General features: G+C 30.3%; 1 protein-coding gene across 11 annotated transcripts in view; it reads left to right on the top strand.

The window, feature by feature from the left end:
• The first annotated feature begins 565 nt into the window (after positions 1-565).
• The window catches only part of LOC106624608 (longitudinals lacking protein, isoforms J/P/Q/S/Z), a 51034-nt gene continuing 35361 nt past the window's right edge, over positions 566-16238 (top strand). For 3 of the 11 annotated variants that reach the window (XM_036366618.2, XM_036366615.2, XM_036366600.2), the window contains exons 1-2: positions 566-1018; positions 1588-2098. The gene's annotated coding sequence lies outside the window, so the exon portion shown is untranslated. The remainder of the gene's footprint in view (positions 1019-1587; positions 2099-16238) is intronic. The other 8 variants (XM_036366608.2, XM_036366607.2, XM_036366605.2 and 5 more) reach the window with 8 other exon arrangements.

Here is a 16238-nt window from a genome sequence, read left to right as displayed (position 1 = left end):
AGCGGAGAGACTCCTCAAAAATGTAACTTTTAACTGCGTTCGTTATTTTTCAAACGATTTTTTAAGGGGAAAATTTACCTTAGAAAAACGTAGATGGCTTTAAATGTAGAAGCCCACTCTTTGTCAAATATAAGCTTCTTATTTTGAAAACTTTCTGAACTAAAACTTGTCTTTTAATAAAAATAATTAATTTGCGAGCCCGGGGCTATTGGTTGTTTGAAAATCGAGTTCCAAAGGACTGACAACCTTTAAGCCGTTATTAGACTTTTCAAGTACGCATGATTTTGAACAAATCCAAATCTTTTTAACACATACACCACCTCGCTATTATACAAACATACTGATGCGCTCGAAGTAAATTAATTTAGACAACTTTTACTAATTTCAGACACTTCTGCAAAACTCATGGAACATCGCTGAAACCTACTTTGCCGACATCACCCCTGACAGCTGATTAATTCACATTGTTACCGACAACAGCTGTAAACGCCAACCTCAACAAAACAACAACAATGTGTAGGAAAAAAGCAGCTAGAATGGCCGCACAAAATGTAATCGCGAAAAGTTCTGTTGTTTTTGCGTGAAATTCTTTGGCTTCGCATACAGAGAACGAAGCCAGCATCAACTCAACGAACAGCGTTGCAGCGGCAGCAGCGACTGCCAATCGTATTTGTGAATTCGAGGGAATTGGAAGTGAATCTATCGGGTGTTCATAGTAGCTTGGCTTTGCGCGCTAACTGAAAGCGTCAGTCAGAATTTAACGGTACGCGACTTCAGTACTTATTATTTTAATGTAACGGCGGAAGTCGGAAGTTGTAATAACAAAATTATGAAAGAATGTAGTGGCAGTGGGGAAGAGCGAGTAAACTTAATTAACTAACAACTGTAAATTGCAGATTGTGTGTGTATGTGAGAGGAGACAGTGATTTTAATTGAGAGAATTGCGATTCAAAATTATGTAGTGAAAAACAGGCTTAAGTGGTGTGAAATGAAGATAAAATAAAACATATACAGACAGGTAGTATTAAAAAACTAAGAAATATATTAATAATTAATGTATGTATATAGAGTAGAACAGCTGCAAGAGTGAGTTGTGGCAGCTAATAAAAGATTAAAAATAATTAATTTATGTGAAATTCAATAAAAGTGTATGCGTTTACAAACATACATGCGTACATATTTGAATAAAAAGGCGCACAAAGTTTGACATTCACAAAACAACAGTTACGTCGACTTTGTGATGGCAACAACAGCAGCAACAAACACGAGTGTACAATTATTTTGATGAAATTATTTTGCAAGATATGTTTTTTTATTGTTGCTTTTGCCAAAAACGATAAAAGTCATTGATTCAACGTTGTTTTTGTGCTTACTTTTTATTGCCGTTCTGATTATTTCGTTGTTGGCGTGTTTTTTTTAAATATTTTTTGTTATTGAATGAATATTTCCGGGTTTAATGACACATCTGCTGAATTTATAAAATTAAGTATATGCATGTATTTTCGCATACATATACATACAAACATGCATATGCGCATAAATAATTTTATTTCTTTTAAATTATTAAACGTTTTTTTCTTAATTTAGTAATTGTTGTGTGTTCTCTTTCTCATGTGATGCTGACAGTGCTCTAAGCAAGCATGAAAAATAACAGTAATTAAAAGAAATAACAATTTATCACAAACAACAAGTAGAAAAACATGATTATGCCAAAATATCTATTTATGTGTGCTTGTTAATATATAAAACGCGCATGTAAAACTTACAAACTGAAAAACAGTTTAAACAACAACAACACATTGAAAAAAATTTATAAAATAAAAAAAGTCGCATGCGCTTGTGTGCATTCGCTGCAATGCAGAACTTATAATTTCAATATGAAATTTCATTATTAAAGGCTTTGCAAACGGCGAAAAAGTGACAGTGCTTGTGACAAGTGACGTAACTGTACGCCAACATTAATAAATACAAAAATATTTTCCTTTTCACTTGCAATTGAGAACAAAGCGTTTTATTCAAATAAAAAAAAATTGTGCAAAAAACGCAGACACATTTAACGAAAAAAAGCTGCGAACAAAATCTCAGTAAAATATAACAGGTGAGTAACACAAGCTAATAACGCGTAGTGACATTAAAAAATGCAATATTTTTATTTTTAAATTAGTTGCTGCGCATACTTGCTTTTGTACAGCAACAAATTGAATGCCAGTCTGGGTGGTAGGCGGTGCGCCGCTGCAGCTGAGACAAATGCTTCCGCCTTTGGACAGCTGTTAAATAATTTTGTAAAATAATAAATACATTTTTGCATTTCCTTCCGTCACATTTTCCCATAATTCAGGCTCAATTTTTATATTTGTCTGTATGTTTGCTCAGTGCATGAGTAAAAGACGAGTTTATTTTTTTTGTATTTTTTTTGTTTATTTTGTTTTCAAATAATAATTGGAGTTAATGCAATGCTAATTTTAGAGTGTAGTTTTTTGTAATATTTAATCATTGTGTGTTCAGATTTATACAATTAATAAATAAAGAAATATGAATGAAAACACCAGAAAAAACGTTAAAAACCGAAGTCATAGCTCCCTCCAACCACAAATAATAATGTTTCCATAGAAGAACTTCTTTTGAGCGGTGAGTTTGCATGATGGCTATGCACATGCTATAGTGCTTCGTTTCAAACGATTTGTTCCGAGATTAAACAGTTGCCTTTAACTACTATCCATGCTAAATTTCGTGAAGATATCACTAAATCAAAAAGTTTTTCGTACAAGGACTTAATTTTTATTGTTTAGTTTGTATGGTAGCTATATGTTTTAGTCATCCGATATATATATATATATATATATAAATATTGATAACTAGAAAAGCTACAAAAAATATACATAATTAATACTTCTTCAAAAAACTGTATTTAAAACTTTCCTTTGGGTAACAACGCTCTGTCTGGCTGAATCAGCCAGTTGTATTTTTATGAGGGCGGAAGTCAGTTCGGTTTTTTTGTGTTTTTTTTATTCATTTAATCAAAATTGCAATACACAATTTTTTCTTTATTATAAAAGTCAATAAACTCATATTTAATTATATTAATATAAAAATTTTATGGGTAAATTGTGTGTATGTACATACCTTAAATACGTAGCATTTTTATTTTTTGACGAGAGACACTGGTTCAATATGTTTACACCTTAATATTCCTATTTAAGGGGGTATTCTAGTCTAGAGACCTGAATTTTAGATAATTTTTAAAGTGTCGTATAAAACGGCAATATATTTCTTATCGGTTTTTTTTATTAGATATTTATTAATGTTACAAGCATACAGAAAAAAATTTAAAAAAATAAGTTAAAAATTAAAAAAACTGGCAGCTGATGAAATGTGGGGTCTCAAAAAAATTGGCACATTAGCATACCCATGATTTCAACGCTCCTAGTCATCTGAAATGAAAACAATAAAGATTATCAATCTGCAATGATGTCGCAATTGTATGAACTAACGATAAGTAAAAATTTTTTGACAAAATTGTGACTGTTTGAAAAAAAAAACGTTTTTTTTTACTATTTTTATATTTTCTGGTATATTTTAAAAAGATTAAAATAAAATAGGATAAGGCTAATTCATACTCGAGAGAGGTCTATAAGGAAGATTCTCTGAATATATCAAGTAAATTGGTCTAGTAGAACTCGGGGTAATCGTGGATGAGAAAAACGAATTTAAAGTTTCGCGTAAACTCTTTTGTTCGCTTCGACCCAGCCGAACCAGTTTGCCGGCCGGGTCAATAAAATGTCTATATCTCCGAAAATAATTTAAATTTTCAAAAGTCCTCACGTAGACATATTCTTAAATAGTTAAACTTTGAAAATATGATTGATCGATTGTTTTGAAATTCTACACTAGAATACCCCTTAAAAAAATAAAAAAGAAATAAAAATCAGGTCTGGGAACGAAAATACGCATATAACAAAATTTCGAATATTTATCATTATTACAGCTATTATCTATTAAAATTATATTTTATATGTTATTAAGTTCCATATCGTAAGATTGTTACTGTTTCGAAAACGGGTTTTCAAGTTCACTACACGGGTTTCAAGACTGTTTAATAATTATGCCTACCTAGCCTTATGAAATGTAGACTGTCTTATAGTTTACCTTATCAAGCTTCAATACATACTACCTGCAGACTAGTATTTCTTGCTACAACATGGCAAATCTTTTCATTGTAATGTTAACTCGAAAAAAAAACGGATTAGCTGTACATGCAGTATCCGCTTGTTAATTGGGACAGATTAAAATCAGCGATAACCCAGTTGAGGCGATTACTTAGGCTTATCCAAGAATGAAAAAAATTGAGATTAGAATACATCCGTACCGTTACTGTTTAAAGGTGCTCATGACGATATTTGTTTACGACTCTTTGTCAATTTTGCCAAGTTGAAAATTTTCATTATTTTGTTCATTTCCATCATATTTGGTACGACCTATTTATTGAGTTCGAGGAATTTAAAAAAATGTCGATGTTTCAAAATTTGCGGTTGCGAAAATTGAGGTTACATGTTTATCGTCTGTAACGGTTACCGAAAAAGTATTGCAATTAATATTTTGTTTGCCATTTTTACGAAATTTCTAGTCTCCAGGTGTAAACTACTTATATCATTCAAAAGATTGCTTAACGATCCGTTATTTTAAACAAATAATTTTTGAAGTGAAATTAGTTAGCTAAGGGATCGTTCAAGTATTAGCTAAAGTATTTTTGCGCTTTGATCAAATGCAAACATCAGGCTGATACGTGCTCTTTAACCCAGATGAAAAAAAAGTAACAAAAGGCAAAAATCCGGAAAATTGTAATCCCAAATAAGGGTTGGAAATAATGTATTGAAATAAACTTAATTCGATTAACATATTTTTTTCATGCCGCAAAACAACTGTACATACTTACATATGTCATAAAATATAATTTTCAAATTTGTAATCACAAATACCAGATTAAAAAAAATGTAATCCCAAATTCTAGTAGAATGAAAAACAAATAAAAAAAATTAATCCCAAATACCAGATTGATAAAAAGAGAAATGTTTAATCCCAAATAGCGGAGTAAAAAATAACAAAAATATTAATCCCCAGCTTATAGTTGAATATTAAAAAAAATTTAATTTACAATTTTTCGCGTTTGCGTGCTCTTTGTGTGCTACCATTTTGGTTATAAATCATATAAGTGATTCATATATTTTGAAAAAGCATTTACTCTTCTTGCTTCTACATTATAAATACATATGTGTGTATGTAAATATAATTTTCACTATTTTTGTTGTTCTTGCATTTGTTGCTAATGCTGCTGTTCGGTTGATTAGTTGGTTTTCGGTTGTGCTGCACGTGCAGCGAGGTCGCATGGCTTTGCTTTCCCCTTCGTTGTATGCGCACTTGTTATTTAGTAAATGCATACATACATACATACATGCATTAGTCTCTACATATACATACATATGTACTATGTAGGCATGAGTGTTTGCAAGCATGTTGCTGTTTCTGTCTGTAATTTGCGATTTGTTTTTATCCGCAGTTTCCTCTTAGGTTTTTTGTTTTCATAACGGTATTCGTGCGCCGTCACTCTGCCGCTACTAATGCTGTTGCCGTTACCGTCACAAAGTCGCTATGTTACGCTAGTGGTAGTCGCTACAGCAAACAGCCAAGAGCATATACATAGATACATACGTACATACCTACATATGTAAGTAAATATGTACTTATCTATTTACATTTAGTCACATACATAAAAAACGAACAAATGTTCGCATGTTGTTATTAAATCTGTTCGGCAATGTGTATTTGTTGTTATTATTGTTACTATTATTACTATTTGATATGTTATGAGTTGTTATTATTATTGTTGTACGACATTTTCATGCCGCGTGTGCACATGCTGCTACCGAAATTTGTTATTCTTGTTTTTATTGCACAAACCTACACTGGCCCACAAACTTCACGTAGTATAAATAAATACAATTACACTAACATAGATATCGACATATCGAGGTAAGAGCACGCGTCGTGCCTGTGCGACTGCGATTTGTCGGCCGTCGTGTGTGCATGCAGACACATTTAACTATGTACATAGCATGTGTGTGTGCGGTATGGCTGTCTGTTTGTCTTTATGCGGGTTGACTAATTCAAGTTCAATGCCCAAAAAAACGTGCTCAGTAAGCAGTGACGACAACAGCAACAACAACAACAACCGCTATAACAGCACCAACAATACTATGACGGCATGGCATAGCCAACACGTAACAACAACAACTACACAAAGTGAAAAAAAACCATCGCTGCCCACTTGTTTAGTGGGCCATTATTGGGGTAGTGTTGGACGGACGGCTGTTGATTTTGGCTTTTCACTTAACTGGCGCGGCATGGCTTGACTTGGCGTGGCGTATGAATTTGGCACATTTCGAACAGCTGATGGCCACGCGCATACCGTCGGCCTGCAGATGCATTGCACGTGCATATAAATTAATATGTACTTACATACTTATATTATGTGTGTCAATGTATTTAGCCCATGAATGATAAATAATGTGTGCTTATTAATTTTTTTTTGTTTTGTTTTCAATAGAACCTTAATTGTATTTTATAAATAGTTAGTATATACTTGTATGTAAGTAGTAAAGAGTCAATAAAATACATTTTTGTACAGAATTAGAATATTAAAAGAGGACCTACATACATACATACATACTTATGTACATTCATACATACATATATACTTACGCTTATTATCAAAAACGATACAGTATTCCTTTAGTAAGAGTACGACAACCTGGTGAATTGTTCAATCGTGGTTGGCCATTGTATAAATATGTACATACAAAATGTCATCTTCACAACTGTCAAAAAAATCTTTTGAAGGACAAAAAGGTCAATTTTCAAAATAGAAAATTATATCCTTAACCTAAAATAGCGCCACAGAAAGCATACTTTTCTGAATATTTTAACACAAATGTAGGAAAATACGCTTATTTATTATTTTAAATATAACTGTAAGTAAAAACTCAAACTTTTTAAACAATTCAATATTATGAGTTTTCTATATAACGAACTTAATTTTTGTCTCCCTAAAATTCGCATATGGAAGCTCAATTACTTTTGCAGTTTTGTTTATCCTGGTATGCTGTGACTGCTCTATTACTTTAGCATTAATTAATAAATCCATTACAACATTTAAGACCTAGAACCGAATTTCGAGCGTTTTTTGGCAATTGATAAAAAAAAGGCGTGCTCGTCGTCACAATGTCTACCCTTATGGTCATTTCGAAAATAAAACGTTAAGGGATTCTTGATCAAATGAAACAACAAAACTGAATAAAATGGCAACTACTCAAAAATAAAACCCGCTAATATGACTATAACTTTGAAAATGATAAACATTTTGCAAAATTCATTTCGAAAGATATATCTGATTATCTAATTTATTGAAAAATTGCAAAAAAATATACATTTTGGATTTTTTTTACATTTTTAGATTAGAGCACCCCCTTAATGGAGATTCGGGATATCTTTTATCTAAAAAATATTTGGAAAAAACCGAAGCTCCAAACCATTCTATTCTCAGATGCTCAGTTTAAAAATCCCTAAAATTGGTTTATGTCATGCAATATTTGAGTTATTGTCAAAAGTCGACTACCTACACAAAGTACTTTTCGTTAAATTTAATGCACTTTCGAGTTATTCGTAGTACTTTATTTTTGTAAATTTGAGTTTATTTTTGAAAAATTTAATTTTAGGAAAATTTAATTTTTTTGTTTTGTGATATGACATGATTTGTTTTTTAAACTAAAATCTTTATTTAACAATATCTCGCAAACGACACGACAGTAATAACATTTTGGTAATTTTACGCAGAGATGTGACGGCCTGGCTCATAAACGATTCTTATACGTGTCTAAACACACAAATTTATGCACACTTTGAAAATATTATTCAAACTTTATAACAACTGTACAGTGTTAGCGAATGCCAAAATGTTGAGAAAATCTTAAATATATTTATGGTATATCAAATTAGAATTGGATAAATTCAAAACATTGTTTTTCGAAAATTTCAATATTTTAATTTAGCAAAAGAGCATTTTTCTTTTGGGTAATTTTTTAATCAGCTTTTAATCGACAATTGTGCGCTGACCGGATATTCTAAATGCATTTTTGGCCAACTGTAGGTTAGGGTCTAATAAAAAGTTTAATCAAACTTGGTGAAATGATAATCTAATCTAATCTAGAATTCTTATGAAAGAATGTAAGTATGTTTTGCATGTGAAAGTTAGAATTATAGAATAGAATAGTATTGTGAAAATTACGGAACATAAAACGCCTAAGGCACTTCCCCTTTTGCATTTTTTATTATTTCTCAGTATTTATAAATGAATCAGCCTAAGTAAATCTTTAAAAACAATCGGAATGTGCAAATATTACTGAAGTTATTGGGTTTCGAGGTACATACACACATACATACATATGTACATATTATATATATATTCAAGTTTACTTATTTATATGCCGTTATGCTGTGGGGTGTTAGGTGTTTCGAAAGCAGCAACAAAGCCTTTTGTGCGAGACAAAAACCTTTCAATTTGTTATATAACAAGTGAGTATTACATATTTACACATTTTTTGCTAAATATATATGTACATACACATACATACGTACATACATATATACATGCATCGAAATTTCGTTACGTTCATGTTGTTGGCTACGCATTTTTTGCTTAAATACTATATACATATATACACATATTTTGTTTTTGCATTCATAAATATAAAATTACGAAATTTCCATTAAAAGCAGGAAATTAAATTTTTATAAAACGTAGAAATATGGAATATGGCGAAAAATAACAAAAAATGTGAATAAAACTACGTAGAAACAACAAGTAAACGGACAACAAAAACTAGACTCTCCTTGAATTAAATTCAATTAAAAATATTTTTATCATTCGAAATAAATTTGTAGTACAGATATTCAAAAGCGCACATACTTACTTAAATATACATACATAAGTGTTTATATATATTTACAAACATGTACATACATGTCTATGTTTGTTGATTGTTAGACAAATATAAAAAACACTGCGCTCTATATGTGTGTGAGTGTTTATTTGCATTTATGCACCTATTATGTACCTACATATGTATGCATGAATGTGTAACTCTGTGTAAATATGTAAATGTGTGCGAAGAAATATTATAAAAAATCACCTACAAAAATGAGCTATAGTAACAAAATTGAAATACAACAACAAATATTATGCATAAAAAGCACCGCAATTTTATTATTAAAAAGCTGAGAGATAAAAAAAAAATACGAAAACAAAAACAACAAAACTAAATTACTGCGAAAAAAGCTAATAAAGCGTAATACTTCGAAAAAGCAAAACAAAAATTACAAAAAAAAAAATCGAAAAAAAAACAAAATCACAAAGATACAAAAAGCAAAGCAAGAACAAAGCAAATTGAAAATAATGAAAAACTTCAAGTGAAATCCCCTTGAGATTTTTGCTCGTAGACTCATAAAAAGTCGTAGAATAGCACAATAGCAAAACACCAAGCAGAAATCGACTTTTTTCTGCATATTTATTACTATAGTTAAAAGTGCACTTTTTTCGAGTTTTTTGAAACGCAATAAAATATGGAAAATAATTTTAGTAATTACTTGCTGTAATGTAGTAAAAAAAGTTAATTGAATTTTGTAGGAAAACATTTCGGTTTGCATTTAATCTCATTTTTGCTTGGCAGTTACTGTACCGCAATCGTTAGAGAGAATTTTCTTTAAGTTCGGCTGTTTTATTGCTCATTACACGTGTTGCGTCTAAACAGTGGGCTAACTTTTGATTTCTATCAATTAGTGAAAAAAGTTTCCAATTAGAGATAATACTTCTGATAAGTAATTTCTGAGTTCATTCAGCGATACAACAGTTTTTATCTTCTCGATGAGTGAGTGAGTTTTAAAGTAGGAAAATTTTCGGAGCGAGATAAAGACGTTGGCTGAAATATGACGTGACTTTTTTTTCGTATCGCTTCCGCAAAACACAACGCACAATTTCAAGCTGTTACTTCTTATGGTGTAGTTACGCACGAATGTGATCGTAATTGTCGGTTGGTTATAAAAAGAAAAAACTCATTTTCATGACCGTTAAACAAATATATTTCCCAGCTATTTTAATGAAAGTCATATTTTTCAGAATTCAGTCGATTTTTTTCTACACATTCTATCATTTATAACTTAAGAAAATTTTTTTTTGAAGGTATAGTTCTTCATTTTTTAAAATCTAATATAAGAATGATACATTTCTTAAAATAATTTACTATGATTCTAAAAAAAAAAAGTAGATTACCTTTTTAAGATTTTAATAATGTCAAAGGTTTTAAAATTATTCGTTTTTGGACTGAGATCATTTACTTCATTTATTTTCAGTCGTATGATGTACATACATATATGCATACATATTAGACTGCTTTTTTTTTAACTATTTTTTTTTTTGATCCCATGGTGAAATTTTGTTGGAAATACCAAAAAAAAAGTTCCCTAAAAATTTGGGACTTTAATTTTAATATTAAGTACTAGACCTAGGCCTGTAAAGATTTCCCATATAAAATACACGTAAAACTTGATTTTTTTTCTTTTTAATTTTATAACTCAGCGGCAGTTGATGGGATTATCTCACCCGTCATTAGGTATTACTCAGAATTGAACGCTCTACAAAAGTCTCCATTGCGGTAAAGTTATAACTTGCACCTGCGGGGTAGTACGGGCCCCCAAACCTAATTTTTCCATGAAATTCGCGTTTTTTTGGAATTATCTCGTAAACAACACTAACTACAGAAAAATACCACTTCAACTTAAAATCTCTGTATCTCAAAGAGTATTAATATTATCGGTTTGGTGGCAAAGACTTTTTTGTAGGAAATTAAATTTCCTACCATTTTGTTATCAACAATTTTTCTGTATATATTGTATATAGTATATTGATACATATACATTTATGAAAACCAAAAACATTTCAGAAGAAAAAAATAATTTTGGAGTTACATACGATCACTGACGGCGCTAAAAAATTAAATTTTAATAAATTTTTTAAAATTAAATTTTTTTAAACTAAATTTTTTAAAATTAAATTTTTTTAAATTAAATTTTTTAAAATTAAATTTTTACCCAAAATTTTGGTCGTTTTTGTTATGCCATAAATCAATTTTTGATCAGCAAAAACTCTTATGTTATTGTATGGAGAACTACATACATACAACAATACAGAACTTGCAAATAAAAAAGATTAATACTAATCTGATCACTCAAGCAAATTTGAAAAAAGTAGATTTGAGAAAAACGCGTTTAAAGATGAACTGATAGAACTGATTGTACTGCGCCTACACTTCAGAAGGCTGTAACCAAAAATTAAAATATCGATTTAAAATTTGAGTAGGTTATGTTTAAGGATATGGCTTGCCGAAAAATGAAAAAAAAAAATACAATTGAAAAATAAGTCGAAAGGAATAATTTTTGTTTTTAATTTCATACAAGTTGTGCTTCTTAAGCGATTCTTATCGAACACTTCTTCAGAGCGAAATTAATTAATGCCAAAAAATATCTAATATTTAGTAGGGACTTATAACTAAATTAAGAAACTTTTTCGAATCGATTGACTAGTATTTTTTAATAAAAAATTAATGTGGATGAAAATATGTATTTTTAGCACTAAAAGCTCAAAATTTTAGTAAAATATTTCAAAATGTTTATAAAAAAATTAAATGAGTTTTATATAGAAATGTGGAATTAAAAAGTTAAAAAAAGAATACAGCAAATAATAGGCACATGCAACAACAAATGAACCATCATGGAATTAATTGTATTTAGTTAAAAAAAAAACATTTGACGTATATTTATAAAAGCACACGTAAAACTAAATGGAAAGTTCGTAAACAATTGAAAAACAAGTCGAATATCCAAAGACACACACATGGCAGCTATAAAGTATATACATACATATGTATATGTGTGTGTGCAAATAATAAGAATTTTAACTGGAAAATATGTATGTGTGTGTGTGATATTTTTTTGCATGAATCATACGTAATGCCTTTGCGCACTGCTAAAAAACCGCTCAGCCGCCACCTCTCACTCTTTTCCCATTGCCACATCGCCCTTTGTCAGCAATTCTGTGGAGCTCCAGCTCGCCTTCCTCCACCCAAATCAAGTGTAATAGTCGGGCGCAGTCGTTACTCGGTTAGTAGATTCTGCACGAGCGGACGGCGCCGTGGCCAGTGGGGAAGCTACTTGCGTCGAGCCTATCTATAGAGCTCTAGTGTTATTTCCACAGCTCATATTCATTTTATTTTATTTCTTATTAATTCTGTTTGTTACCTCACCAAAGTGGGGGGAATTTTTTTTATGGTCGAGATAGAAAAATATATACTATATAAAATTTATATACTATATAAATAATAACAATAAATAAAAAATGAAGTAAAAACGTTGTAGCGCAAACAAACAATAAAAAAAACAGAAAATTTAAAATGCATGAAAAAAGGCCTTCACCTCGTAGACAAATTGTTTTGAGTCAGGGATTAATAAATCTACAAACTTACATACAAATAAATTATTGTTTTTGTATGTGTCATATGTGTTATGTAATGAAGGAAATCACTCGTAAAAAATGTATTGTAATTTGGTAGGTCAAAAACAAACAAATCAAATAATGGATGTGTAGTAAGTTATATAAATATATGTGTACATATACAAAGGCATATATAAATACAAGTATATACATATATATTTGCGAGAAGAGAGTGGGTGGAACAACGGCAAGAGCCCGAACAGGAGGTATAGCTATAAAAGTTTTTAAATGGAGATTTAAATGATTATATCAAAATAACTTTGTTGTTGTTGTTAAAACGCTATGAAACATTACTCCAATGGTCGAGTTGATTGTCTCTGTTTGAATATAAATGCGGGTCCAATTCCTTTACGTATAATGGATCCAACTGTCATGAAAATGGATCAACAATTACTCTTAGTTATGTCCGTTATAGGCGACTTTCTTTATTATATAGGTTCTTTTAAGTACTATCTGTAAGCTGTCCAAAATCGAAGTAAAATTACTCGCTTATACCGAAAATTCGAAAAAAAATTTCTTTCGAAGACTCCTTAAAAAACAATTTTGGATTAAAAGCAAAAAGTCTCAATCAATACTGAAAACCACGAAAAGTGTTCAGATCATAAAAAAATATTTACTTATATATCAAAAATAACAGGGCAAAAAACGGGGATTTTCAAATTCAAAAAGTCATTTTCAGACAATTTCGACAATCTGGTTCGATGCAATTTTCTTAGGCAATAGACTAGTGTTTTTGAAAAGTGGTCTAAAAATACCATATTTTTTAATTCTTTTGTAGGTTAGGTGAGGCTACATATGTTATGTTCGCATGAGGAGCAATATTTTGAATAAGTTCGATATAAGACAATTTTTTAATATTTTTTTCAAAGTAAAACATTTTTAATTTATTCGTCCGCAGAGTATTACTAATTTAAAGTCTTAAAAATTTTTATTCCTAAAATAAGCATGGTAAAAATTGATATTTCGACAGTTTTGATCAGTTACTTTTTTTGAAAAAAAAAACAAAAAAAAATTTTGGTTCCTGATGCTCATGAATGAAAGAAGTGGAGGAAGGCTTTCTTTTAATTTTTTTTTGTTTTTGAAGATTTTTATTTGTTTTTGAAGATTTTTTTTGTTTTTGAAGATTTTTTTTTTGTTTTTGAAGATTTTTTTTTGTTTTTGAAGATTTTTTTTGTTTTTGAAGATTGTTTTTTTGTTTTTGAAGATATTTTTTTTGTTTTTGAAGATTTTTTTTTTGTTTTTGAAGATTTTTTTTTCTTGTTTTTTTGTTCATTGTTTGAAAATCACATTGTCTTTATATAAAATTTGGAGGCTGCAAATAAGAAAAACCGTTTATATTAAAAACAATAAAAAAATATTACATAGACTGAAATGTAGCTATAATACTCTTCATAGGTGCATTTCTTATAGCTCAAAAGTGTATAAAAAGAACTGTGTCTTGATCCTGATCGACCAGTTTGTACAATTTGTTCGGAAATTGTAGCGTTGCTTTAGACAATAATTAATCTAGATAATTTCGTGAAGATATTTTGTCAAATAAAAAGTTTTCTATACAAAGACTCAATTTCGACCGATCAGTTTGGCAGCTACATATACTCTACAGTGTTCTGATTCGGCGGTTCCGATAAAAGAAAAGGGGCGAAACGGACGTAGGCAAAATTTTAGATCAATAACTCAAAAATTGAGGGACTTGTTCACGTTCAGACAGACAGACACACGGAAATGACTAAATCGACCCGTAACGCTGATCATTTATACTATATATTGTACATATGTATGCTTTAGTGAGTCTTCGACGTTTCCTTCTGGGTGCTACAAACTTCGAGGGAAACTTAATGAACCCAGTTCAGGGTATACATTTGTAATAAATTTTAAGAAATTATCCAAATCCAAAAAGAACTCAACCTAGACTAAGTGCCTTAGTTAGCAGCGTGCAAAGCAATTTTGCATTTTTCTGAGCTTCCATTGCCGCTTTTTTCACAGCCCGATTAGGCGCCTGTTCTTAGTCACGTTTCATATTCATTAAATCAATCTACTTTTTATTTATAACAAATTAGCTATTAAAAAGAAATAGCCAACACACATGCGCACTCTTTTAGTATATACATATGTACATATTTATGTATAATTAACCAGTATAGATTTTAACTGCGAAAATTTTTATTATTTAATATGAAAACCTTAAAATAAATAGTCGTCATAAAACCACAAATCAAAATTATAAATTCACTTTTCAAATCGGTTAAAATTAAATATTGCTTAATATTGTGAAATTACAGGAGATTTAATGCATGTACATACATATGTATATATGCACATATACATGTATGTATGTATTTACCCCACAACAGCTTGCATTGAACGAACTGTAAAATTATGTAAGTGGGTATTTCGTTGACTTCGTCGGAACATGAAAAATCATTTCGATTATCAAAACATTAATTTTCTTAGAAATTTTTTATTTTAAATGTAAAAAAGCGCGTGACTTCAGAATTTACTTGGATTTTATTCAATTTGCTGACTATTCAAAATTATAAAAATATGAGTATGCAAATAAATGCGCAATTTTTTATCAGTTTACTTCAATAAAATTATGCGGGAAATTGTTTCACTTGTTCGAGCTGTTAGTCAGAAGTTTATTTATGGAGTTGGTTTTTTAAGACAAGCTTTCGGCATGATCTACAGCATTCTAAAAGCGTTCTTGCAGCAACGGAGACTATTGAGTATATTCTGTATTGAACAGTGTTTTTTTTCCGGGTTTCCTTCATTGAGAGAGCTAGAATAACATCGAATTCTACTATTTCGACTATTTCGACTACTTTTTAAATTTTAGAGGAAACGAAATTCAGTACAAAGTGAAAACGAAGCGTGCAAAAACTCACAAGAGGGGGATTTTTTTTTAGTCGTCTCGCGACACGTCCGACATGAAGGTGTAAAAGACTAAAAAATACTCCTAGTTTGTCTTTCATAGCCTGGGCGGTTCTAAGCGTATTTTTTTTTTAAATTTTTTTTATTTAAAATAAAATTGACGATAAATGGTTTACGGTTTGTTAAAGGAATTATATTTTGATGTGAAAAAAAACAGAAATGAGGTTTTCAGAGAGTGTCCTCTGATGATCTCAGTGAAATATCTCGCTACCTCTATCTGATGTGCTCTTTCTTACAATAATTATGCTCTGAACAGCCAACTATTCCTCATTTTTGAGATAATGATCTAAAATTTTGCGCACGTCCTTTTTTCCCTAAGAACGTCAGCTCATTTGTCGGAACTGTCGATATTCGAACACTATAGCATATAGATAGCTGTCATACAACTGTTCCATCAAACTCAAGTCCTTGTATGGAAAACTTTTTGATTTAATGAGATATCTTCACGAAATTTGGCATAGATTATAGTCCAAAGCAACGCTAAAATAGCTGAAAAAATTTCCAGCTCGATTCATTATAGCAACTCACCAAACTAAACCTAAACCAAGTGTATAAAAACTTTTTTATTTGTGAAGTGTATTATAGTTTCGGTGCTACTGAAGTTAAATTTGTTTCTTGTTTTTAACTACATATCGTTCCGAAAAAAAGAGATAAG

The sequence above is a fragment of the Bactrocera oleae genome, chromosome 5 (genome assembly GCF_042242935.1).
Source record: "Bactrocera oleae isolate idBacOlea1 chromosome 5, idBacOlea1, whole genome shotgun sequence".
NCBI classification, from domain to species: Eukaryota; Metazoa; Arthropoda; class Insecta; order Diptera; family Tephritidae; genus Bactrocera; species Bactrocera oleae.
Note: the sequence above shows the minus strand (reverse complement) of the source record. Positions and strands in the feature narration are given on the sequence as shown.